The sequence below is a fragment of the Macrobrachium rosenbergii genome, unplaced genomic scaffold (genome assembly GCF_040412425.1).
Source record: "Macrobrachium rosenbergii isolate ZJJX-2024 unplaced genomic scaffold, ASM4041242v1 171, whole genome shotgun sequence".
NCBI classification, from domain to species: Eukaryota; Metazoa; Arthropoda; class Malacostraca; order Decapoda; family Palaemonidae; genus Macrobrachium; species Macrobrachium rosenbergii.
In genome coordinates this window covers 1,126,366-1,153,703 of record NW_027100729.1, presented here as the reverse complement: position 1 = coordinate 1,153,703, position 27,338 = coordinate 1,126,366, and the positions used below count along the sequence as shown (strand labels likewise).

The window sequence follows — 27,338 nt, the reverse complement described above, 5'->3', positions numbered from 1 at the left end:
GCTCACTTCGCTAGATATATCCTTTAGATGAAGAACTTCTGGCTCTAGCGATGGCCCGTGCCACCTGGCCAGAAAAACCCCTTCGCTCTGACCAAGTTTCGATAGTCTGAAAGCAGTCAGGTTCAGAGCGGGGAGATTCAAAAAAAGATATCCTCGCAGAAGTGGGTTTATCATGAGCAGGTCTATCTCATGGAAGGGTCCTCGGAACGTCTAACCAGAAGAGAAACTCCGAGAACCAGTGGTTCGAAGGCCAAAATGTGGGGATGAGAGTCATCCTCGTCCCTTGTGAGGCCGCGAACTTGCGTATGACTTCTCACAGAATTTAGAACGGGGAAAAAGGCGTAAACATCTATTCCCGTCAATCCCAGGGAAAAATCTATCGCAACTGCCCCGGGTCAGTACGAATGAGCTTTTATAGAGGAGGCCTCGCTGTTCTTGAGGTCGTGAAAATGTCCACAAGCTGAGCCCAAATTCCAAAAATCTTGGCAAACCTCACGATGAAGGGTCCATTCCTTCGGCAAGAGTTGATGCTTGCCAACAGAGCAGGTCTGCTCGAACATTTTCGACCCTTGCAACAAAACTTGCGAGAATCGAAATATTTGCGAGCATAGGCTCAGAATAATCTCTCTTGCAAGGCTGAACGGGAACAAGTAGTATTGTCCGCGTTGCTAGAACTGCGATTGCAAACTTGGACCTCGAAGGGTGGAGAGCTAAAAGATAGCCGCCAAATCTTTGAAGTTGATGTGCAAGGACACCTGTTCCTCTCTCCGGGTTCCTAACACTTCCTCTCCCTCTAGTGTTGCCCCCCAACCTGTTGACGACCCGTCGGAAAAACAACACTAGGTTGGGGTTCAGAAGCTTGAGGGAGATCCCTTCTGCAATTTCGTTGGATCGAGCCACCACTACAGATCTCTTTTATATGAGGAAGAATTCTCAATTCCTCTTTCAAGTCTTCCTTGCTTTGCCAGTTCTCCAACAGAAAGAACTGAAGAGGCTGGTCTACCAGACTCCCCCAGGAAACAAACTTCTCCAGCGAGAAGTAGTTTAACAGACTCATTCCTTCCTCACCTAGCATGTTTCGCTTTTCCGAAGGCCGGAGTTTTCGTACATAAAGTTGCCGTTCTTGCGACGGAACGCTATAAAAGCCGCTGAATACATCTGAATTCCCAAACACAATGGACGGTGAGGGGATCAGCTGACCTCCACAGACCAGAAGTCCCAGGGACTTCACGAGTTATAGAGTCAACTGAAGGTCACTCCAGATACCTTCGCTTCGACGGCGCTCATCAACCAGTCGTCCAAATGAAGTGAGATCTGACGTGCAACAGGTGCAACTGCATCGCAACGTTTTCATGAGATGTAAACACCCTCGGAGCAAAATGTGACGCCAACAGCATCTGGTGTTCCCAGGCGGTCACCATCCAAGTACTGACCAGACCCAACGTTGCTTAACTTCGCTGATCGGACGAGAAGCGGTGTTTTCAACGTGGTATGGCCGTTGTGCAGAGTCCAAAGCAGAGAGCCCTGAACTGGTACGTCTAGTCGTTAAGACAACCTGAGATGCTTCATCGAACGTGGATGAATTGAGGCGTGAAGAAAAGTATCTTGGAGATCCAAAGATACCATCCAGTCCCGGGATGAAGGAGGCTCCTAGTATTGACTGCAGGAGTCTCCATCTTGAACTTTCCTTCCGGACCAAATTCGACCTGTTGACGTCCAAGACGGGTCTCAGCCTACTGAAAGTTTTGGGACTAGAAACCATCTGTAGGAAAATCCGAGGAACACCGAGTCAGACCTGTTCACTGCTCTCCTCTCGAACATCTGTTCGAGCAGGTCAAACAATTTTCTGATGATATTTTGACAGGAAAGGCAGTTGAAACAAAAAACAAAGGAGGAGGAGGAGACAGGAAAGTCAAGTAACCTCTCTCAACAGTAGGAGGGACCAAACGTCTGCCTCACTCTTTCCAGGCTTGTGCAAAATGAAGCCTGGTTGCTAAGAAGGTCTGGAGAGATGAAAGGTCACTTGCTGCATCTTGGAAGTGACATTCCTTCGGGAAAAAACTCTCTCTCGTGGTGCGGGTCTCGTGTTGCTTCCCATGGAAGCCCCTTTGTTTGTAGGCAAATATTTAGCTTTCGTTTACTTTTTGTATCATTGAGATCGGTGCAATCGTTATGAAGGAGATGCAGTTTGAATGTCGATAACTTTAGTTTTGAAAAAGATATTTTTGCTTCTCTGTGTATTTATTTGCTTGCTGTTACACAGTTTGATGTTTTTATGACATACTGAAAAGCCAAAAAATAGACCTGCAAAGTAATATAACTTCGCTAAATGAAGCTAAATGAAGCGAGTGTCAAAACACGGCTCAGGTTGGGCAGCGCGCCGTCTTACTTAGTCAAGCTCTGAGCTGCTACTGACTGACTGCCACTGACTGCCCTGCGGCATTCCTGTCTTTCGCTGATGCGTACTATGTCCACAGGGTTGCCATAGATCGCATTAGATATTATTTCATAGCTAAAAGGAAATTACCACCGATATACTGACAATATCATTACATTATACGAAAAATGTAATTTTGACTATGATAGGGTTACTGTTTTATTTTTAACTCCTAACTGTGGCGAACTTTTAAATAAAACTTTCTGAGAAGATGAATCAGGATATATATGATGCCATATATAAAATATCCCAGAAAAATTTATTTTTCCGATTTTTCATTAGCCGCTCATAAGACAAGAACAACTGCGAAGGTGGAGAGAGGAGCCGAATTTGAAAAGTCTCGAAACGATCCTTAAGTAAAATAGCCAGAGTCTGATAATCAGAGGAAGAAGAAGACGAAAGATGTTTCTCTTCATACAAAGGCTGTGACGAAAGAGGATGTTCTTCCGCAGCTGGCGGGTCTTGAGTGAGTGGTGAAAGTAGTTCCGATTCGCCGATACGTAGCCAGGGAACTCCGCGAACAGAAAAAGTCGCCAACTTCGTGTATAGTAAACATAAAAAATGTGAGGCTTCACGATTAGCGTGTCACATCCTTGCACAGGGCCATCACTAATCTTCTCTGTATCATTCCAATTTTAGTATATGTACTGCCGAAGCAAGTACTGGCTAAATTAAGAAGGACATCAGATGTTGAAGCGGGTAGTAGTGCGACATGATGAACAACTGGAGCGGCGTCAACTCAAGACTTGAAGCTATACGGCGAAGCGAGCGCGGAGCGTCATGGCGTGACGCGCGAGAGGCTCCGTGGCAAGTACTAGAAGAGAGTCACAGGCGCGCGCCGAGCGTCAAGGTGAGGCGCGCGTGAAGCGTGAGAAGCGCACGAAGAGGCAAGACGCGCTCTGGCGCGAGACCGAAGAAAAAGTCAACACCTCAAATCGGGAAGACGAATAGGAAGCCGCTAAAGTCTCTCTAGACGACAGACAAGAAGCCCCAAAACATCACAGCAGACTGAGGAAGACGAGCGGGAGATCAGAGTGAAAATCTGTACCTCTTAACAGGCAGATTCGAATCTTGAAAGGTTCATGAGCATCAACTGTTGTTGCAAACCCAACAAAATCTTACGCGTTGGAGAAGCAACTCTCTCGGGAGAAGGGCTGAACCTGAGAGAAGGAAAGGGGCGAGAGACGTATACTTCCTTCCACAGGGGAAGAAGCTCTAGCCCTTGCCTTAGCGCGACAGGGGGGTCGAGTAGCGTCATCATTCGAAAAACACTTTATTCTCTTCTGCAGAGGAATATCCACGCAACTTTCGGGGAAGAGTACAAACGTCTAGAGGAAGAGGACGTGAAGCGTCCTCTCCTCTAAGCTTCTCTTAAGAGGGGCGAGCCCAACAGGGAGCTCCAACCCAAGGCGGGGAGGACGTGTCGGAGGACGAGAAGCAATCCTTCAGGATGCGTGCCTGAGCACGATCCCTGGCAGCCTGGGTAGCGTCATCAGGACCTGCCGAAGGGACGCCAGATCGGTGGGAAGCCCCCGTAACCCTCATGCGGCTTTCGACATGCCCCCTCCCTGGTCCTGGGAGTTCGACAGAGGTCCAGGCCTAGAGGCATTATAGAACCCGTTGACGCCCCCTCCCACAACACTAGGGCACTAACACTATGCGTTTGAATTGCATTCACTTTAGTTTCAAGCACGATGGCTCCACACTTGAGAGCAGAAATTACCTTCTGCAGCAACAAACTACAGGGGTTAGTACTAAAATTTACTACAGGGTTGCTAGTAGGAAGAGCCTGACTGTCCATCTGAAGGATGCACTCTAGGAGAAGATTTCTCAGCCTATCACGCTCAATTTAAGCATATAGGCCATATTCTTCCACTCACCCTCCAGACAATCACACATTCATTACCGATTATCATAGAGCATTGAACGCCCACACTTATCATACATAAAGTGTGAGGAACTATCAAAGTCTTCGATAGCCTCACATACACATTCACCAAGCTACAGACTCAATGGCTAGAGGTAAGACATGCTAAATTATAAGAAAGTCCATCAAAATCAAAAACAGTCCACAAGGGCGTATGCCAAGTCTGAATCAGTCGAATACCAAACAACAAAATGCTTAGTGACAACAAATTTGAAATCCAAATGGCGGAGGAACTGACAACAGGTGTTGACAGTCGGCGACAGAAAATCTGAATAGAAAATGGGAATGGCTCTGATACCCGCCTCCCAGCAGCGGGAATGAGTATAACCACCTGCCCGGCCACTGCGTGTGCCGCGAGTTTTGAAATTCTGTCGGACTTCGGAGAATACAGCTATATATATATCTGGCAGGTAAGTCTCATGAACAAATGAATATTTCAAACCTGGTGCAGGGATGCTTTTCCAAAAGACAGTTGTGAAAATATGCTAATTTTACTAAGTTATGTGTTTTTTCTAATATTTGTTTTGTTTTATTAAATCACAAATTTTTTAAGTAATTTGTTTTTTTTCAAACTATACAAACCTGAAGTCCTTTACATTAGGAATTACTTTCAGTGAAGCTGGAAGCAGCCATTAAACTTTCGAGCAGGTGGTTAGACAGTCGGTAAGCAGTCCTGCCACGCTGGATGTAAACATTCAATTGCATTTTGGCCCAGGTATCAGACTGAGGGGTGGCATGAGGTGGGCATGAACTATAATGTAAAGGACCTCAGGTTTGCATAGTTAGGAAATATACACATTACTTTAAAAATTTGTGATTTGTTTCTACAAGATATACAAACCCTCAGTCCTTTGCATTAGGAACACTCACTCTGAACTGACTGGACTTCGCCACACAGGACTTTCTTCCTGGTCAATAGAGCGAGGAGGAGTACTGTGCCTTTGACATACTGGTCGGAGTATAGGAACTGCATGATCAATTATCAGACTTCTGGGCTTTATGAATGAGTGGGGGAAACGTAAACTCATACAAAAATAGGCTAGGATGACCCCATAAGTCGGTGACAATAAGGCAAATATAGTACAATAAGTCACAAAGGTTACAACGGGCTCAGCTTACGACGTTCCGAGCTTATGACTCTCTTCAGACACATTCATCGTATTATTTCCCAGTTTATGACACGTTCCGGAGCTACGTGCTTACAACGCCGATCCAATGGAAGAAATATGGCTCCAAAATGGGAAAATGGTCAGAATTTTTTGTTTTTTTGATGAAAAACTCAATAAAAATGCGGGTTACGTCGTTTTCAAGACACCCAAGGATTAAAATAACAATTTTAAAGTAAATTGTATTTTTCTAACTACTCGCCAGTCGCTTTGCATTAGGAGATTGCTTTCAGAAGCGTGAGGCTGGAAACGGCCGTGAACCTTCAAACAAGGTGGTTAGGCAGTTAACTACTGTCAGGAGGCAGAGATTTGATGAACCCTCGTTTATCATGGTAGATGGAGGTTCCAGAACTGGCGCGATAGCTGAAAATCAGCAGTAGGGATACCATATTTATAGTATTTATTTAACATGTATTCAGACACCAAACCCTCCCTTTACATAGTACTGTTAACAAACCACCCTTTACAGTAATGTACAGATATCTACAATACGTACATACAGTACACAGGCACAAATGATAAGCAATAAAACAGTAAGTGAACATAAAAAAATAGAAAGATTGTTATGGTGCGTACTGTACAATTGTACAGTATTTTACTCACCACGATAGAGTTGGAGAGTTACAATGAGCCCTCCTCGTGTGTACTGTTAACAAACCACCTTTAATGTACAGAACACTTAATGCATGTACAGTACGCCCTAATCTAAAACAGGCACTAATATTATGTTAGAATATTAAAGTATATAAAGAAATAAGGTGTTACTATGTACCCACCATGAAAGAAGTTGAAGAAAAACTTGAATGATGATGGCGATGAATTTGCTGCACAGTAGAAATGATGATGATGATGAAGCTGATGATGTCTTCTACTGTGCAGCCAATGATTCTATTTTACATCTCTTCAGACTTCAAGTGTCTTTCCTGGGACATGCCTCTTCAGCCTCTTCCTGGGACACTTCTTCAATTTCTTCCGAAGGCATAGTAGCAGGAGGAACTGGCTCTTTGTTCCGACACAATATCTATGGTCCTTTACATTTAGGAGATACTTTCAGGCGTAGGCTGGAAACGGCGTTAAACTCTTGAACAAGGTGGTTAGGCAGCAACTACCTCCAGGTAAGGCGGGGTTCACCCGCCTGCCGGATGTAAACATTCAGTTTGCTTTCGGCCGTCAGCTGTTGCTGACGTATTTTTAGTTCTGCTGACTGTCGTTAAAGCTCTTTACGGTGGGATCTTTCTGTATTTTGTTTATATATTGCGTGTGTTTGATATTTGATGGCTGGAAGCCCACGATTTGTAAATAACCTTGTGTAAGCCGTCGTTCCCCTGCCTGTGTCTGGGGTTTGACAGCCAAGGGCATAGCTGGAGTAAGCGTAGCCAAGTGGTAATACTTCTCAGCGGCCCTTTACGTAATATGGAGCGCCCCTGTACTTTCAGGATTAGTTTGGGACGCTTTTCTTCACTTCCCCTACATCCATCAGGGGCGTAAAAGATTAGTCCCTTCTTGGGCTTCCGCCCTCTGTATGAGGCATCACTAATTTCTTCCTTCTTTTGCTGAGTGTTTCTCGCCGCTTGCGCTTAGAGATTTGCGCGGGCTGAGTGGGAGGTTCACGGGCGTTGTCGATAAGTTCCGCTTCCACGGCGCCCTTAGTCAGCTCCCACTCTGTCCTTTTTCTCTTCCGTAGGTTCTTCAGCCTCTCTCCTTCGCCCCCTCTTCGCTCGCTCGTCAGGTGAAGACACGGCGGGAGGGGAGGAAGCGAAAACAACCTGCGTCTAGGTACCTCCTAACTGCGTGGGGCTGTTCCCCCTTGTAGCGGGAGGGCCTCCATCTACTAATCATTTTTGTTTTCTTTCAGGTTGACGGTAGGCATTGCAGAGACAGCAGTAGTTGGCTGGATATCATATATCGAATATCTTCATGAAGCAGTCGACTTTCATTCAGTGTTGCCGGGATGACATACAATACCTGATTAGATGACATATTACCGCGTCGGGATCGCTCTGACTCTGTTCCGCTGATGTAGTTCGATCGCTTCATTGCTGGTTTCATGTATGCTGTTGCAGTAACTACCATGACGCATCTGTGGTCCTATCTGTCCTGCTTTGTTCCCTGTTTTGCTCGTGTCAACTCTCACGACAGTCTCGGGCTGCTCTCCTGGTCTCCTGCGCGGCCGCCCTGATCGCCCTGTCAATGCTGGTGACTTTCAATGACCTCTGTCTGTTGCATTAGCTCCTGCTTCGAACAGCTAACGTAGCTCCTGCATCGAATGTCCTGATCGTGCCCGCTTCTTCTCCTAGTGGTCGTGCCCGGGTACTCCGTTGTGTTCTACCTGCTGCCATCTGTAGAAAGGCGATGGCGTGAAGGGAAGAAGTAAGCCTTGTGGAAGTAGCGTTCTGGCGTTTGCATAGCTCCTGCTCTCGAACCTTTGCAGTAGCTCCTGCATCTGGCTGTCTGATCATTCCTGCTGCTTCTGTGGTCGTGCCGGGTCGATGCGTTCCTGCCAGCTGCCCCGAGGTTCGATATCCGCCATCCTGTAGAGAATGTCGTGAAGATTTAGGAAGTGATCTGTTGAGGTGATGTTCCTGGCGTTGCAGTAGCTCCTGCCCTCGAACTGCTGCCGTAGCCTGCATCCGACTGTCTTGATCATGCTTCTCCTGGTGGTGGTGTCCTGGCTGCGTCCACGTTGTGTTCCTGCCGGACTACCCTGGAGGATTACGATGTTTCATGTCGACCATCATGAAGATGTGGGAGTGGAGATGAAGGAAGCTGTCCTGTGGAAATGCCGCCGTCTAACTACCATCTTATCTTCGATTTCATCTTCTGCTGCGTCTTCCCTTCCTCTCCCGAGGTCCTGGAGGTCCGAGAATCGGACAGACCTCCCATCGGCCGAGGATGCTGCTTCTTCCCTTGATGCTCCCTTGGACATTTAGGGACTGCCTCCTTCCGAGGAGGCGGGTCTCTCGTTGGCTCTTCCGACCGGGTTAGAACCGATTACCATAGCGTAGGTTTTGTGTTTGAAGCAGTGAGCGGCGCCAGACCTCAGTTTGCGTTCGTTCCCGAGTCTTAGAGGTTCGCCTCTAAGATGGGGCCTGCCGAGCGCTTCGTTCAGCGAGCCGCTTCGAGTCACTTTCTATGGAATATCAGTATCCCGATCTGGTCTGGAGGGTGCCTGGGCCAGTTAAGGCAGTGCGAGAGAAAGGGCCGAGGCACCCAGGTGTCTCGGTTCCTCTTCCTGCTAGCACCGCAAGCGCTCCCCAAGTGTTTGCCAGTGCTTGGTCGGGTTCCCAGCCTGGTGTCTCGAACCTCTCGGTTCGAACACCAGAAGAAGCAAGGAAGAGATTCACTTTGGGAGGTCTGCGGGACTTCCAAGGACTGACTCTTCGGAAGACAAGTTAGCCGGTCGCATTCTCCTGTGGGATCTTGCGTTTGGGGGGCAGCGGCTCACCGACCTCTCGAGGCCATTCCTCGTTGCCAGTCTTGAAGTCTGCATCTAAGACTGGTTCTGTGCTTGGCTCTTTTTAATCTATTAGGTAACAAAACAGCCGCTCACGATTTTAGTCCTGGGTAAGGTAGCTCGAGATTCTATGAATCTGGCGCTCTCCTTCACGAGAGGCATGGGAGAGACCGAGGAAGAAAGTGCGAGACACCCAGGTGTCTGGTTGCGGGACGCGGAGTAGACACCCAGGTGTCTGGTTGCCGAGACACCCAGGTGTCTGGTTGCCGGGACGCCCAGGTAGACACCCAGGTGTCTGGTTGCGGGAACTGGAGTAGACACCCAGGTGTCTGGTTGCGGGGCAGCCCATGTGTCTGATTGCGGGACACCCGATGTCTGGTTGCCGAGACACCCAGGTGAACTGGTGCCGAGACACCCAGGTGGCCGGTGTACGCGGCGCCAGGTGTCACCGATTCTGCCCGCCAGCTGCTTGATTTGCTCGGGGCTTGGATTATGTGTCTCGAACTTTAGGGATTCGAGCATGCAAAATAACAGGCAAATTCCCCTATGAACCTTCTTCTCGAGGGCCTCGACGCCGGTCTCGGCCTCGAAGGAGTTTGAGGTTCAGGAAACTAGCAATTGTTCGCAGCAAACGAGTCTGGCCTGCGATTATGAGTCTGTCACAGCTCGGCTCGACGGCTTGCCAGACGGCTCGCTCGACTTCGACATAGCTTGCCAGACTGGCTCGGCTCGGCTTGACTACGGCTTGCCAGACTGGCTTGGCTCGTTTCAGCTCGCCCCATCTCGCCTGCCTCCCAGTCTGCCGCATACCGACCAGCTGGATCGCGTTCTCGTGATCGGCTCGGCTCGGCTCGGCCCTACTCGGTTTTTTCCGATTCGGGTTCTCGTGTATGCTCGAGTGAATTTTTTGCTCTTCCCAGGAAAGCACTTTGCCACGGCATAGGTACTCTTCTTTCCCAAATAATGGCAGTAATCTCAACCGGTTGATTATTGCTCACAGTCGCCTCACCTCATATCATTCTGGCAGGATGAGTAGGAGCTATCTTTTTCTCCTCACTGTTCTCTCCTTTAGTTGTTCGAGAGGAAATGAGACAGACAGAGAGGCTCGGCGAAGTGCTTTCGGAGTCGGCTGCCTGGCGTGCTTTGAGTATCGGTCCCGATTCTCTCGTATTATAACCAGGTAGCTGAGAAGGACACCATGGGATCTGTCAAGGTCTCCTCAAGGAAGTACAGGGTTTTCATCGGAACAGCGGTCTTCCTCTTCAAATCACGTCTTCCCGTGTTCTCGGGAGCTTACGCGCTGATTAAACCGACGCGAGGATCTGAGGACAGGACGCGCTCCCAGCATCATCACTTGCAACCCTTGCAGTTTCCGAGGGCCGGGGGAATGTCAGGGACACGCCCGGCGGTCCTGTCCTCCGGCGTTCGGCCTGATGGATTCTTTTCTTGATGGGAGTTAATTCAGGTCAAAACGCCAGCTTCCACCCCTGCCTCGGCAGAATATGAATTCTTCTTGCCTTGGAGGTCTTGCTGACCACAGTTTTTAGGGCAATTCTGGTGCTAAGAAGAAGGACTTGTCCCAATTCGGATCTCCAGTTGTAAGTCGAGTTGGCTCGACCCTTGGGAGCGAACCTTTACTTGGTTCTGCCTTTCTCTTTCAGAAGATTTTACCAGATACCCTGGTAATCAAAGGTTTCCCCACCAGGGCACTACCTTGTCCTTTGGACAATGGCCAAAATTTTAGGTCTTAGTCATTTTCAACTCGACCTTAGGTTCAAGCCAGCCCACCTCAACTCCTTGCTAAGAAGTCCTGGGCTTCAGAAGAAGATTGCAGCTGCTGATGCCTGGACAAAATGATGCTTATCGAGGTCTCTGGGCTGGCAGCAGCAATTGCGAGACCTGAGATGGATTCCTTCAGGAGAGTATCTCACATTTCCCTTAGGTCTCGGCGTTCATCCATCGATCTCATCCCACCACCTCTCCGATGCTCGGTCCGGAGAAATGCCAGCCGGCTAGAGCTAGTGTCTCGGTTCCTGTCATGTACGAGCTTCCCATGGTGGAAAATGGAAGTCTATATTTCTTTCCCGTTCTTTCCCTCTTCGAGGTATGAGGAAAGGATTAGGCTAATCTTGATTATAGGAACCTTCAGGCATCTGCCTTCATATTTCCCTCCAGATCTTGTGTCTACTCACAGATTCATAGGTTGAGAATGAAGTGCGCACTGGTAAAGACCTTGTCTTGAATTTGTGCGACCGAGTCGATTAATCACCTTCCCGTCGTCCTGGGCTCAGGGCATGCTGGCGAATCGAGAATCAGGATGGGTTTGCGGCACTCACTGGTTTCATTGAACAATAAAACCACAGTAGTGACTTTTGTCGACAAACAGGAGGCAGTTGTTTTTCCCCTGTTTTATCTCGACATTTAAGGTACTCAAGGTATTTGTTATATTGCACACTCGACAGCTCAATTAACAGATGCATCCCTGGTGGGGATGTATTGGTATTCAAACAAGCCTGGCCTCGGGTTTGAGAGTGATCGGGACAGAACATGCTGCTCACTCTTTTCCACGAAGACTCATACAGAGACTGCTGGACTGAAATCCCTACCCGTCCTTCTGTTTGCCTCCCTGCACACAGAGTCCAGTAGTGTTTCTCGCTCCTCATGCCAGACGAGGGCCGCTCTGTTGGAGCATGCTGTCTTTTGGTGAAAACTTCGATATCAGCGTTTTCCCTCGTGTTTGTCCGTTTCGCTAGGGGTTCACAAACATTTATGCCCCGAGTTGTCAGACAAATACTTAAAGACGCTCCCCTTCTTCCGACCTGATTGCCGAGGCATCGAGGAAGAATTCGCTTGACCCATCCTCCTGTGCAGCTACACAGAAAGCGGTTCTTGAGGCAGTACATCCTGTGGGTTCAGGACTGGGAGACTTTCCAGCTTTCCTTACAAGCACAGGCTTTCTCGCTGGCGTCCAACACGATATAGCTGGATATCCTTGAAGTCCTGTGCAACACTGTCCCGGGACTGGATCCGTGTAAGCTGGTGGTGTCGTTGTCGGAACTTCTTCCGGGTCAAGTCGCGCTAATCCGTCTGGACTTCCTCGTCTTCTCCGCCGAGGGCTGCTTCTCTCCTTTCAGTTTGAAGAATGTGAAGCGCCCGACCTAGTCTTCTAGTCTGAAGTAGCCTTCGTCCTTAGTCGAGAGTTGGCTACGGTTGAAGCTTCTTCAGTCATGCTGTCCCAGGAATGTTTCTGGGTGGCATACGGCTCTCGTTGAGTTCTTGTCGTGCTCTGCACTCGCCCTACGAGTCGTCGGATAGAAGATATGCCCTCTTAGGTCCATCTCATCTTACCCTGGCTTCCAGGCGTAGAAGATGGAAAAGAGCAGAATTGGGGATCATCCATCTCGGATGTCGTGGGTGGACTCCAAATCATTGGCATCGACTATGGGGTTCAATCCTTTATTGTTCCCCTCCTCCTTGGACTTTGTATCGATGATCCAGATCATTCGTTACTCTGTCCTATTAGATTTGGTACTTTCGAGTTTGACATTCCTAACCTGGATGTCGTCAACGTTTCCTCCAAAGTACACAATATACTCCCAAGGGAAAAGTGTCTAAGGACACATCTTCCTCCTGACTTAAATGAAAGCGATCAAGGAGGTACTTGGCGGCTGATGACGGCGATACGGTACCTTTCTGCCGAGAGCTCACAAAGAAAACAAGCACAATACCGTAAAAGAGAAAATAAGCCAGAGATCATCCAAATTATTACTAACGCCAATTCACACCATCTATACCAGAGAAAAGGCATTCATGTGCGAGAAATGTGGGCAGCATTATTCTTTACAAGTGGTCTTACAAATCACAGGAGAATGCATACTGGAGAGAAGCCATTCATGTGCAAGCCTTCTCTCCAGTATGAATTCTCTTATGAACTGTGAGTTGACGTTTCCTGGAGAAAGTGAACTTGTTCCTACACCTTTGCTCTTTACAGAGGATTTTGCTTGCGACGCTAGCTGGAACGGCCGTTAACTTTCAAACAAGGTTGTTAGCTGCCAACAGTAGGCGGAAGCCCCCCCACCCACACTCCACACACTGCTTTCAGCTGCCATCAAGTCAAGACATCTGCTGCGCCTCTGCCCGACTGCCTTTCAACTTTCCTTTTCTCCTTGTTTTGTGTATATTAGTGTCTGCAGTAAAAAGTATCACAGTACACCCTGTATTCAGCTCTCCTAGGGCTGGCCAAGGGGGATGTGTAAGAACCAATTGGTTACTTAGCAACGGGACCCCTTATTGTGGAACCGAAGAATAGCTAAAACCTATCACCAGAAATAAATAACTCTTCATCAGAACCCTTCTAAAACACTTAGAACTGGCTATTTTGATAGTTCAAACACACACAAAACAAACTAAAAATGCTTAAACAGGTATTATCCTACTTACGATGGGGTTAGGTTCCAAAAAAACCATCATTTGTTGGAAAACACGTAAGGAATACAAAGCAAAAGCATATCTCAAACATAGCCTAGCCTACATTAGGGTATTCGGTACCATGTATGGTAGCCTAGCCTACACTATAAAGTATACTCTATACATACATGGTATAGCAAGTGTTTATATCAGCTAATTCTGGAGGTTCATGCAAAGTGACTTATGATAATTCACAGCAAAGAGAACTGGAATAACAAGAATTAGCTTAGCCTACACTATGGTACATTGTATATGTAAATGGTAGCGCAGCCTACTTTATACTGTACTCTATATTCACATATCCTATTATATAAACGTCAACATAACGAATATGCATCTTTTAAAATGTTATGCCTTAATTCACTGTATCCAATAATATTGTTATATTCTTATATTGCTTTTGTATTATAAATTGCAGTCATAGCGATCAATGTTTTGGTTTGGAAATCGTTTATGTGGTGTTTATTTCACTGTATTTAATTCAGTTCAGAGTGCATTTCTTGCTTCTAGTTAGCGTAAATGAATCTCTAGATACTTTATTTATATGGATAAGGTTATTTTCCGTTATACGAAGGTTTTTAAGTCGAAATATGACTAAAATACACCTCATTGTGAAATTAATTTATCTATTTTTTTGCTAATAGATGACGATGGCCGTTAGGGGACGTCTGTTTTGTGTAAAAAAATTCAAGCTTCCATTCGCTATTTTCACTCGATTTTATCATAATACGAGCTTTACATATTTATCGTTTATTGGCATAAAAATAACAGTAATGTGTTCTTTCATGCCCAGTAGTTTTGATTCAAAAACTTGCTCTCCAATTTTAATTACAATTGAGCTTCATCCATGTTGCCAATGCATGAAATTTACAGTATAGACAATAGCAGCTTGAACACTGTTTTCTCAGCTTCAGTTACAACTTGCAGCTTAAATTTGCAGTATATTTCTTGACGATCTTTTATCATACCGAATAAGGGTATAATGTAAAACATATTTCAGTCCTATTCTACTTAACGTCATTTGTGCCATAACCTACAGTAATTGTGTATTAAATAACCGATGGTTGAAATACCAGGTAAACGGCTGTTGTTATCCGATTTGGTTATAAGCAAAACAACAGTTTCTTGGTCGGTTGTTTATGGCTGTATGCATTTACGCAAGAGTATAACGTTACTAACAATTCTTTTATCAAATTTTTACTTTTTAACTAGAAGATGGGGATAAAGAGACGGAGGAAAAGTTGTCATTGTAATTTGGTCTCTCTCACTCACTGCCTGATTTGCTGCTTTGCCTGCAAAGCCAGAAATTTAAAAATATTTTATAAATACTATTGTCTATCAGTATTAATTGCTTACTCCTTTGCAAAATCAAATTATCATGAGGCGAATTATCGTCACTCGAGCATTACCCGAGTACTTTAATAGTATTATCACAAAAAGTGCATTTTGTCATGAAAATGAGATGAAAATACAGTATTTAGTGAATATTTCTCAGTGAAAAATACCAAAAAATTTTCCGCAAATAATGGGTAGATACGTTCCAAAGAGAAATCCGCGAATCGTGAGAACGTGAATCCGGGGGGTTGACTGTAGTCTTCAATTTCACCTTCATTCTGAACAGGAGCCATTTTTATGACAACCAGTCTTCAAATGCCACAGCCTCTCCTATGCTCTCGAGCCTAGCCTACCCTTACAGGCCCAGGTAGGCCCAAATTCACCTTGAAAAAGAAGCTGGAAAGAAAACTGGTCCAAATCGAAACCAGGAACTTCAATTAAACAGCTCAAAGAAACAAACAGTAATAAACAAAGGCAATAATGACTCCTGGCCTAACCTAACCTGGCTCTGAGCCCAAGAGACCTGGACAGGCTTCCATTTGCTTAACCAGAGGAAGCTGAAAAGCAAATGGGTCAAAATAAAACCAGTTTCATAAAATAATAAAGCTAATACTGACTCCTACCTAGCCTGACCCAGTCTAGCCTTACAGAGGCCGGGTTATGCTTTATATACCATCGGAGCAACCAATCCCAAAGCAAAAGCAACCCTTAGGCAGCGACTTCAAAGCCAAAACACAATTATAATAACCTAAATAACAGTTCCAATCAATTACATCAGGCTTAAATAACGCCTACATCACGTTGGCCATCGTAACCTTCTTCTAACCATATTTAACTCAAAATCTCGAATTTAACCAAATTTTCTTTACTCAAAATGAACTTCAATCACTGAATGACCTCGACTGACCTTCGGCGTTATTTAAATAAGATTTAAATAATAGAAACAACGGTTTAAATGGATCAAATAACGCTCAAAGAGGACTGACCATCGTCACCTTCTCCCTCAAGAGACAAGAATTCCTCACTTCATTCAACCATAATTAACTCAAAAACTCAAATTTAACCAAATTTTTAACTCACAAAATTAACATCGAACGTTGATTGACCTCGGTTGACCTTCAATTCGACCATTCGGTCAATATTTCCTGTTAAAATTGATTGATTTGTGGTCGATTCTTCGTATTTAGTAAAACACGAAATACGGGTTGTTTTGTTTACGTTACTCGGCCACTTTCCACCAAATATTATTTGAGTCTGTTTGGGTTAATAATGGCGCTTTTAAACGTTATAGATTTATAAAAATGCAATAATTATAATTATATTACATAATTATAATATAAAAATCATTTATTTTACTTATAAATTTAATTAATGAAGCATTTTTGGCGAAGCAATTATTTTCTACCGTTCGTATTAAGTTGTATTAGTATTAGTGGATGGGATTTTTCTCTGAAACGGCTCCTCCTCCGTTGCTCGTTTTATTCCTCTCTTTTGTGTGTGTGTTTAAGTTTTTGTCTCCGTAAAGCCACAATTCTTTTATCAATTCTTTCCCATTTTCAGTTTCCTCTTTCTGCAGATCTTTAAATAAGAGTATATTAGCTTTCAATTTCTTTTTGTTTTACCGATATGGCTGTTGCACAAAACTCTATCTTATATGCTGGGCAGTAGAGTAAGGCCCTGTCCACACGGTCGAGCTCTGCTTGGTAAACTTTGCCGCTTTGCGGGCTAAGCCTGTCGTACGCATTTATGCTGCTGTCCGAACGACGCTGGTTGGTTAGTGAGAGCCTGCTGGCAGACTGACACAGGACCGAATATGTACTACAATATGGATTGTAAAAAACCCAAGAAGAAAATCGCGCTGTGTATTAGGTTGCAGCAATGTGTGCAAAGATAAAAGCGACAAGGCAGAAAAGGACGTGGTGTAAGGAGTGGCTACAAAGAAGAGCAGACATAGGAAGTCATTTGACGATATTGCAGGGAACTGAGACATACAAATGGCTATGAATCAGAGTTCATCAACTATATGAGAATGGACCCTAACAACTTTTATAAACTCTTATCTAAAATGGAACCTGTATATATGAAACAAGATACTACCATGAGGCAGAGTATTTCAGCTGAAGCTCGACTACTGTACATGCAACATTACTATTTCTGTCAACAGGATGCAGCTACCGACCACTACAGTACAGCACTAGGATTTCCAAGCATAATGGACTAGACTGACAGATTTCCGTAGCATTGCGATAAAAAGGGTTTTAATATATTTGTTTTCAAAGTTCCATAAGTCATACTTACCTGACGTATTCATTATGAAGGGTAAAATAACGGGAAACTCTTGTTTATTTTCCTTTATTTGTTTATTTGTGAAGGTTTTACATGAAATTGCTCTTTGCGGAAACTTTTCAGTAAGTGACGCCTTTATCCGTTTACCAGAAATATTTCCGTCAGTTAACAGCCCTGCTGCTGCTGCAGGCAAAGCCTCGATACTTCGATAAACATTAGGAAAGCCCTACTACACTGTTTTGCTTGCCGTTTCTCCGTTTCTGACGTCACACCGAGCCAAGTTCGCAAGGCAAAGCTTTTTCGTGTGGACGGGGTAAAGCCCCTATTACACGTATCCGGTTTGATCGGCCAACCCATTTACATTTCTTGAAAAAAGAAGCATGAAAAGTTCTGGCCTACGGCGAGTTATTACACGTATTTGAACAGCCACCTGGCAAGTGGGTCAGTGTGGCAATTTGTTCATGGTGGAGGAGTGACATGTCTGATTCTCGACGACAATCTCGTTGCTTATTGCTCTAGCGTGCTGTTTGAAGTGCAGCGCTTCCACTTTATAAAATCACATTTCCTTGATGGAGCCTCAGGATTTCCTTAGATTTCCTTGACTCAGCGTTTCATTTCCTTGAAAATTTCTTTTTGTGTATGGTAGTGATTTTCTAAGCAAGTTAAATGGAAAATATAACAACACAGTGAACAAAATGAAAAAATATATATTTAATAATTAACAAAAATTTACACTTTTTTTAAAAATTCTAATTAATATAAAAATTAAAGTCTTTTTTCTCAGAAAACCTTAGAATTAACTAAAAATTACAATAAATTTATTTCAAACTGCTTCGAAGGACGAAGTTAAAAGAAAATAATCTTTGTTGTGTTGTTTCACATGGTGCCTGTAAAACGAGAAATGACCCATGGTTAGTAACAAAGTGCATAAAAATTATTCACCTATTCGCCAGTTCTTTATTTTCTACAAAGGTCTCACTAACAACGTTTAAAGGGACCATTACATAAATACTTTTTTACAATACTGCAAATGAAATTAACTAATGTGGATTCTAAATTTGGAGCATCAAGATCAAAGTAAATTAATTACTTACAGAAAATAATGTTATGAAAACATGTAGCCTGGTTAGGGCCTAGCCTAATCAGAATCCAGGAAATAAAATCATAAACATTTTTGTTTTTTTCTGGAAGTTAAGAAAAATATGTTTTAGTTCTTGAGTGAAACGACACGATCTTAGAAAGAGTTATTAGCCTACTATACTTTCATGATTTGTGATATGATTTATTATATTGGTTTACTGGTGGCCTAAATGTTTTGGCTTTATCCATACAAAATATGCTAACAAATCCAAGTTTGCTATGCTATACAAGATGAAAAAATTCTCTCAGAGAGAGAAAGAGAGAGAGAGAGAGAGAGAGAGAGAGAGAGAGAGAGAGAGAGAGAGAGAGAGAGAGAGAGAGAGAAAGTTCAAGGAACTGGAGAAAAAATTGGCTACTTGGCAATTACAACTCCTTTTTGCTTGTTTTATGCATATATGTCCTGGGTTTGTTTATATATATATATATATATATATATATATATATATATATATATATATATATATATATATATATATATTTATATATATATATATATATATATATATATATATGTATATATATATATATATATATATATATATATATATATATATATATATATATATATATATATATATATATATATCAAGTGAAGGGCAGCATGTATTAGACTGGTTTTGAAATTTACTTCTCATTTTAAAATTTCTAAGAACTGTTTTTGAAAGATCCAATGCTTCCTTGTCATCGGCATTGGATTTCATTCTTGAATGCAGCTTAATCATCTTTTTTGAAGGGTCTAGATGGGCAGCCTGATTATCTCCTTTTGACTGAAAATGAAAGTTTTGGTGAAGGAGACCAAGTAGACTTTCTTGCTTCAGTGCAGTTCGAAGATCGTCTTTTATCAATTTCAGTTGACTAAATAATTTTTCGACTGAAGCATTGAAAAGGAAATGACATCAATGTACCCATTAATTTCACAAGATGTGGGTATGAACGTCTTCCGGCAGAATTTCTGGCAGCAAAAACAGTTTTCCAATAATCACTAAAATTCATATTCACATGAAGGTTAGGTTCATTACATGCTGCCTCCATTCTAAATCAACTTCTTGGACGTCGACCAAGTCATTTAGATATGGTAATTGTTTGAAGATAGGTGACAAGGATGGAATAGTTAGGTTATATGCGACATCTGGTGATAAACATGACAAAAGTCAAAATCTTAATTCCATCAAATCTTGTCAGAATTTGATCAACACATTCCATAAGAAATTCTTTGCACTGGGTGTAAAACAACTTAACATCCTTATGATTATTTCCTATATCTTTAGCAATGCTGCTAATGGTTTTGGTAGCAGCTAATCCAACAGAAACCTTGTGTGCGGGACGTGATTCAATTCATTTCTTGGATTGATATCTTCGATTTTGGTATCCCGTACATACTGAAGTGTCATGAAATCCGAGCATAGATTCATAACGAGGGTGGTAATTTTATTAAGTTGATGTAGGAGAGAGGAAGCTCACTTTGAAACAATGTATTAAATGATACTAATCTTCCTAGGTTAAAAGAAAGGAATTCTAGATATGCTTGCGTGAACTTGATATGAAGATTTTTCACGATGCTATCGTGAGTATGTGTGGGGTCTTCAATGGCCACTTGTGAAAAATACAGTTTTAAGGGTTCGTACTGCTGTAATATTCGGTCCACACACATTTTCATTGATAGCCATCGTGTTCGTCCTGCTCGAAGAATGCTGTTTTTTCAACATGAAAAAACTCCTGAAATTCGTGGAATTCTTCAATCCTTTTGGATGACAAACTAAAATGAGAATAAACATTTCTGCATAAATCTTCCAATGATTTTGGAAGCTTCAGTGAAGCATAAGACGCATAAGTGTATTAAGTGACATGAGCATTTAACAGTTATAATCCATGTACAGTCTTTAGTCAATAGTTGTGATACTGAATGATGTTTTCCAAACATCACATTGCAATATCAGCACAGAATCCTATCACGTTCTCCATAGGATTTTTCTTTCATTCATGCAGTCTTGAATTTTACCATATATGGTATCAGCTTTACCATTGGGAATCTCAATAAGATCAATAAAGATGAAAATCATTTTAAACATCTCTATATCAAAGTATGTGATTGATCAGTGCCAGTTGAGATGTGGTGGATTTATCGGTTGTTTCATCGATAATGAGGGAAAATTTTTTTGCTGTAATTGCTCTATTCCCTCTTGCATGAAGTAAAATCTTCAAGCATTTGCCGTATGGTATTAGTAGCTTTCTGGTTTCAAGTGTAATTTTCTTTAGGACATTATCTGTTGGAAACACACTGCAGGAATGGGATAAACTTTTCACATAAGCTTATGGGCAAGTTATTTTCTGCAATGAAACTACATTGACATCAAATTCTGACTGATGTCATACCATACGGTGAGCAATTTTCGCTACGTCCTCAGTCCTGACGTACGACGGCCGTACGGCCAACTTTAGTACTGGCGAAAGTTCATCCGGCCGGCCGTGGGTGAGCGTTCATACGGCCGATTTGCTATCACACGCTCCGGTTTGAACATATGCTAGCGTCGCGACCGACGGCGCCGTAGGAAACCGGATACGTGTAATAGGGGCTTAAGACATTCTGTATCTCCTTCCCCTTTTATCCTATTCCTATCTTTTAACTGTAGCGTGCCTCGTCTAGCCCCACTTGTCAGCATTGTTCTCCCAGTGTTGTCATAGCAGGTTTCTTCTCTCGTGTTTCCTTTATATCTTCTGTAGATTCTTCATGTTGTCTTGTCATTCATTTCTCTCCCATTCTTTCCTGTCCAAATTATTGATTGTTTCTTTTAGCTGCTTATTTACCTTCAAGCAATTCAGTTTTACTAAAGTTTATGTTCAGTTCTTTCATATAGTCTCTCTTTCAGTTGCAGGACCCAAGGGGGCTTCTTGTTTTCATACTGATCCCTGGTTACTCCTGTAGGAGCCTGTTTCCACCACTCTCAAGTGTGTGTTTCGGATAGAATAGTCTGTTCTCCACATCTCTTTGAGAAGGAAGGAAGGAAGGAAGAAGAAGAGGCCCCTATTTCTGAATGTTAATTTCTGATCACAACTTGCTGTGTAACTTGGTGCTGTCAGGATTGTTATATAGACTTGATTGTCTACTTTTTGTAGTTCATTTACGGTTTCTTGTGTTAAAGTTTCATGACTTCCACAGCGTACATGAAGGATGGCATCATCACTAATCCTTTCCAATACAGTTTTCCTGTCTTCACCTGCTGCAGCTTTTGCTGATGACTGCATCGGCCATATTTGCCTTTTCTGCTTTGCTTTGATTTGGTCCCTTTTTGTCTTCTGTCCTCTGAAGCTTCTTTTGTCTTTCATGCTGCTGGTCGTCACACCCAGGTAGCACCTTCTCTGCTTCTTAATATTTCTGTTCCTTCTGTGTGCTGCATATATTCTACATCATCAATGCCATACCAATCACTGAATATTAATATATTGCTTTGTCTTTGTTATATTGAGGCCACATTCAGCTTGCTATTTCCAGAAGTGTTTGTGCTGCTTTTGTTATCTCTACAAAGGGTGTCACGTCCTGGGATTACTCCATCGTCTGCATATACAATAATAGTGCCACTGTCCTTATAACTTCATTCCTGAGGCCTCTCGTTGTGCTTTCTATTTTCTTGATTATCAAGTAAGTTATGAGCAGAAAAATATGGTTGAGCCATTTTCACCTGTGCATTATTGCTTTTGTTCCACTGAGCTCTTTTTGTTCGACATTGCTGAGGCACAGACTTCTTGTGTATGATAGGCTGTTGACTCTAAGGCGCTGCTCATGCAATTGCTCGATGGGGTAGGTGTCTCAGCTGCACACTACTGGTGTTTGTCTGCCAACCTTTTGGTGCAAAAACAGTCATCCTCAATCACTGTGCAGCCTTTGTAGTATTTTTAGTCTTAGTTAATAAACCGTCTTGCAGACAAATGAGTGTTCAGTATATATGTTATAATATGAAATCTTGGTTAATTAAAGTCCTTAGAAGCATTAAAGGACACAGACAGACCTCTGCCTTTGTACACATCACTCTTACCTGACTTTGCAATTTTTGCTTACTGTGTCAAGAGATATTTTGGCCACTTATTGTACAAGATAAAATGTGAAAATTATCTAACACTGCATAGCACTGTATTTGCAGGTTAATCTGGCCTCATGATAGCACAGGCTCTTGTTCCTAAATCTGCCTGTAATTTGTAGAGCAAGCTATAGGTCCTATACAGGTGATTAAGAGGTCTATACTGTTGCAACAGTGTCTGAAATTGCTGGTGGATATTACTCCTGCACTGACAGAGAGAGAGAGAGAGAGAGAGAGAGAGAGAGAGAGAGAGAGAGAGAGAGAGAGAGAGAGAGAGAGAGAGAGAATTGAATGGATTATAGAGTTTAGGCCAAAGGAAGGTTTGAAGGTCTTTACATTTACAGCCCACCTCAGCCACCCCTCATTCTGGTACCTGGGCCAAAAGGCTAAGTGGATTACAGACTGACAAGGCAGGACCCAAGCATGGGGGGGGAAGGGGGGAGGGTACTACTTTCCCGGGGCCCGTGACAGCAGCTTATTTATTTCAACTTTTCTTTTTAGAGAATAAACAAAATCAAAGGACAAAGGATGCTCAAGGGGGCCATGCTCCCCTAACATTGCTATTATTTATTTTTTTCAATTTTATTAACTGATGATTGACTATATTTTGGGTACTACCACATACTCTTGCAGTGAATTCATACAAACTAATTGAATTGATATATTCCTAATATTTCACTGAAGCCTGTGGATGGACACTTGAATTGTGTGAGACCTGGGATGGAGGTGGTGGTGTGAGGCTCCCAGAGGGAGAGGGAGAGTGTGGGAGGGGCCCCCTTTTTATGCAAGTACCGGGGCCTGAAAGGGTGATGCTTATGCCCTGATGAGTGGGCAGGGCTTCCCCCCACCACCATCGGTAGTTACTGACCGTGTCTGAAAGCTTAACAGCCGTTCCAGCTCACGTCTGCAGGCTAAATCCCAAGTACAGAAAAAAGGTTTGTATGTTAGGAAAAATACAAATTTGAGTCCATCCTTTAGATGACAACAGAATTCCTGCCTTTTGAAAAATGTACAGTTTTATTCCTTTGTAGGAAAAGCTCTTGAAGAAAACGATTATTTCTCAGGTTATGGAAAATCTGTTTGTTTTTATTCAGTACAAAGTCACTTTAATGGTAGCTGTTGTAAGTAAATAGCAGTACACCATATACTGATACTACTAATTCAATATTTACCTCAAATGGTAAAAAAGTTAGTTCCAAAATGTAGGGTTTATTGTTGGGCCAATTGTATGAGAGTGTACAAAAATAAGTGTACAAAATTACAATTGGTTTGTTACAAAAAAATAGGAGCATGTCAGCTTATCCCATGATGTGAGGTGATTCAAATAGTATTTGATACTACATGAGAAACATAAGAAGCAATAGAGGCAGTCCCCAAGTTACAACAGAGATCCTTTCCCCTGAGGCAGCAACATAAGTCGAATACTCCTTAAGTCAGATCTTATTTAATAATAATAATAATAGTAATAATAATAATAATAATAATAATAATAATAATAATAATAATAATAATAATAATATCAACAACACTGTATTCTTTATTTCAACTTACACAATATGGATACACGAGATAAAACGCTAAAAATTACAATACACATAATCTACATACACAAGATAAAATTATAAAAATGATAATTGGCAATAAATACAGTACTTAACATTAAAGAAATTATAAAAATGAAAAATTGAGTAATTTTTATGTAACCAACAAATCAACTGAACTTTGTACAATGTAAATTTAATTGCATAGCAAAGTACTTAAAGGTATTGTCTGTCCATACAACACAAACAAAAGACTACCTACTGCTTTAGTTCTTGTTCACTTTTCATTCAGTCCCAACTGTTAAATTAGAATGCAATGGGGCAACAGTTACTACATACACATATACGCCAAAGACAACAAAACGATTAGGCATTGCATTTAGATCTTGTTTGCTGCTCATTCAGTTGTAACCACTTAAAAACTACTGTCCATTATATCTGTAAGTCTCTCTCTCTCTCTCTCTCTCTCTCTTTACTCTGCAAGTTCAAAAGCTCTCGTTATTAATTTAGGCAAATTTGAAGAGTAATCTTTCTTTTTAGCCTTCACAGGTAATGCCAATTGTGGTCTTGCGTCTCTCTTTCACTTTTGCCAGCACTCAAGGATTGATTTACATACCTTAGAGAACTGGGCCTGTGTCATCTTGTTTCTATACATTGCTCACATTCAGAGTAAGAACTCAATTTACAATACGTGATAGAGTAAATATCCTTTCAAGAACTGTACTTAATATCATTGCACCAATCAGCATTTTCAGTAAATATGGAGCAATACTTATTTAAAAGTCGTTTCAACCAATAATATAAGATAGCCTAAGCTCTAGTAGCTTCAGATGTTTTGGAAGGAGAACATTTTTATGCCATACCAAATAACAGAATGAAATGTTTATTAGATTTTTAATGTGGGAGTAACAAAGTGCAGTACAAAATAGTGGCTACTTTCAGTATCAAATAAGCATGTGTTGACATACATGTATGTGAATACATGTGCATTTACATACATGCATTTACTTAATGCTGTGCATTTACACATTTCTCTTTCTCTCCAAGGGTTGTTCTTGACGAAGAAAAGAGATTTTTCAAGTTTGGCCCATGTAAACAGTTCTGGCAATGTGAACAGGTAGGAGAGAGAGAGAGAGAGAGAGAGAGAGAGAGAGAGAGAGAGAGAGAGAGAGAGAGAGAGAGAGAGAGAGAGAGAGAGAGAATTTCAATGTTAAAATGTTTATACATTTATTCAGTAAACAGTATTGTACAGTTTGGTCTTCATTATGTGTACAGTACAGTACTGTAGATTATTCTGTATTGTTTATAAGTATACAATGTACAGTTACTGTAGTCACAAAACGGGCAAAAAAAATTGAGTATAAAATTATAACTTTCATGATACTATAATTAATTATTTGGATTCTTACCTACCGTTAAAGTTAGCTTATATCTGCACGCCATTAGGTGCGATTGGCATACAAAAAAATAAATAAATAAAAATAATGCTTGGCTAACATGCTAGGACTGTCTCTGTAATGACCTGTTTCCCACCAGGTGGTGTTGGAATGTTTACGTTCTTGTCATGACCACCCACTAAGATGTGGGGAGGCTGGGTGGGTTTCCACTTTAACAGCAGGTAAGTATCATGAAAATTCTCCTTATTTGGAATGAACTTTACCTACTGTTAAAGTCAGCTGACTACCACACTGAATGAGGATGGTGGGTTAGTGTGGCCAGAGAAACAATGTTCAACCAAGCAAACTGGTTGAGGCTGGAAATGCCCATGGCTCCATGGCCTCGTTGCATAACAACTGTCCAATTTACCCTCCCAACTCTGAACTTCTCTGTGTGAAGAGTGTGGGGAGAAGGATATCAGAAGTTGATAGGGGTGAAAAAGGTAGTGTAAAATTCCTTCCCTGAGAACCATCACTCCCAAAGGTTCTACCTGACTGACGCTTTGCCAGACACTTCTGAAACTCTGCACACGGTGTTCTGTGGATCCACACAGCCTACTTGAAGTGGGAGTTCAGAACATCAGTTATGTTTACACACAATTTTCCACTTAGAATGACAGCCAGATCACTGCTGAAGCAGAACTTAAGAGAGGTTTGGGAAATTCTATATGGAACTTCATGCAAAAAGGCTGTAGGGGCAAGAAAGAGAGGTTTGGGAAATTCTATATGGAACTTCATGCAAAAAGGCTGTAGGGGCAAGACACTAGAGGGAAAACTTCAAAGGTGGTGCTAAGAAGTTTCTAATCTCCTGATTCGAGACATCTTGGGTGATGGCCTTAAACACTTAGGGGTTAAGGAGACAATGCTGGGACACTGTCAAAAACAGCTACTAATGGCTGAGCAGGGCTACTTTACATGATTTGTACACAACTGTTTCCATTACTTCACTGCAACTGAGTTGTAAAAGGAATAAGACATTCCTCCCATCAGCCTCAGAAGTAGGTCTATCAAGGAGAGGTTACAACTCTTGACGAATCATCATGAAACTGCCTCTTCAGGCTCTTATATGTATCTACATGCATACTTACATATCTACATATGTATGCATAAACATTACTGTCCACATATATGCATATATACTGTATATATATATAATATACAGTAATCACATATATGTATCACTCTTGCAGAAATCCAGCTGTGGTGCTAAGAACGAAATATTGGATTCAAAGGTACTTCTGCCTCATAATTAGGCCAAAGCACCTTACCTATCAGAGGAGTCTTCGCTTCCTGGTCCAAGAACTTGAAACTTTCAAACTGAACAGAGGAAGGAGAAAAAATTTATATTGCATGTAAGTCATAACCTAGCTAAGAAGCAGCTTCAAAAACTGGAAATAGAAGCAGTAACATCCAAGAACCAGCTTTAAAGATACAACTCCGAGATCGCTTCTGTTGTTTAGATCAAGCCAACAACATGCCGCCACATTGTCTAGGTTGGTTGGCTCCTAAGAGCTCACTCTACAAACACAGTTGCGAGTAGCTATTCAACACTAAACAGCTTCCTAGCTTTCTCCTTCGACTGTTCAACCATTTACCACAGGCTCTACATTCATGATAACGCACCTTACCATAACCAGTGTTAACTTCTTACTCATTTTAACAGGAGCCGAGGTAGAAGTAAGCTAAAGAGCGCCGGTTACCAGACTCATCTTTGACAAAATGAAGTGAAAATGGAACAAAACGAGCTATGCACCACTTAAGTACTAAAGGAGAATCAACCAAATCACAGTTCAAACCCCTAAAGTCTAAATGGAGATGACGGAAGAAAACAGCAATCTACGTGACTTCTATGGTCATTGACACCTATGTTAATTAAAGGACTACATAGTGTAGTATATTCACAATATAATTAAAACTTGTAGGAAATAACATTATATCTTATGTAGAACTCCAAGGTGACATACCACAGAACATCAGCAAAGATGTCACAGAATGCCGGTAGTAAGCATCGGACGGAGTGAACGGGTGCTGGATATCTGGGTGGGGAAGGTACAGGATTCTTGCAAGCCATTACTA

General features: G+C 42.3%; 1 protein-coding gene and 2 non-coding genes across 3 annotated transcripts in view; all 3 read right to left on the bottom strand.

Moving 5' to 3' along the window:
* LOC136838134 (zinc finger protein 91-like) overlaps positions 1-27,338 on the bottom strand; it is a 265,765-nt gene that overhangs the window by 99,771 nt on the left and 138,656 nt on the right. The gene's annotated exons all lie outside the window — the stretch shown is intronic.
* Positions 1,386-1,503, bottom strand: LOC136838217 (5S ribosomal RNA). Its single transcript, XR_010852905.1, has one exon. It is a non-coding gene; the product is annotated as a 5S ribosomal RNA (ribosomal RNA).
* LOC136838211 (U6 spliceosomal RNA) lies at positions 2,993-3,100 on the bottom strand. Its single transcript, XR_010852900.1, has one exon. It is a non-coding gene; the product is annotated as a U6 spliceosomal RNA (small nuclear RNA).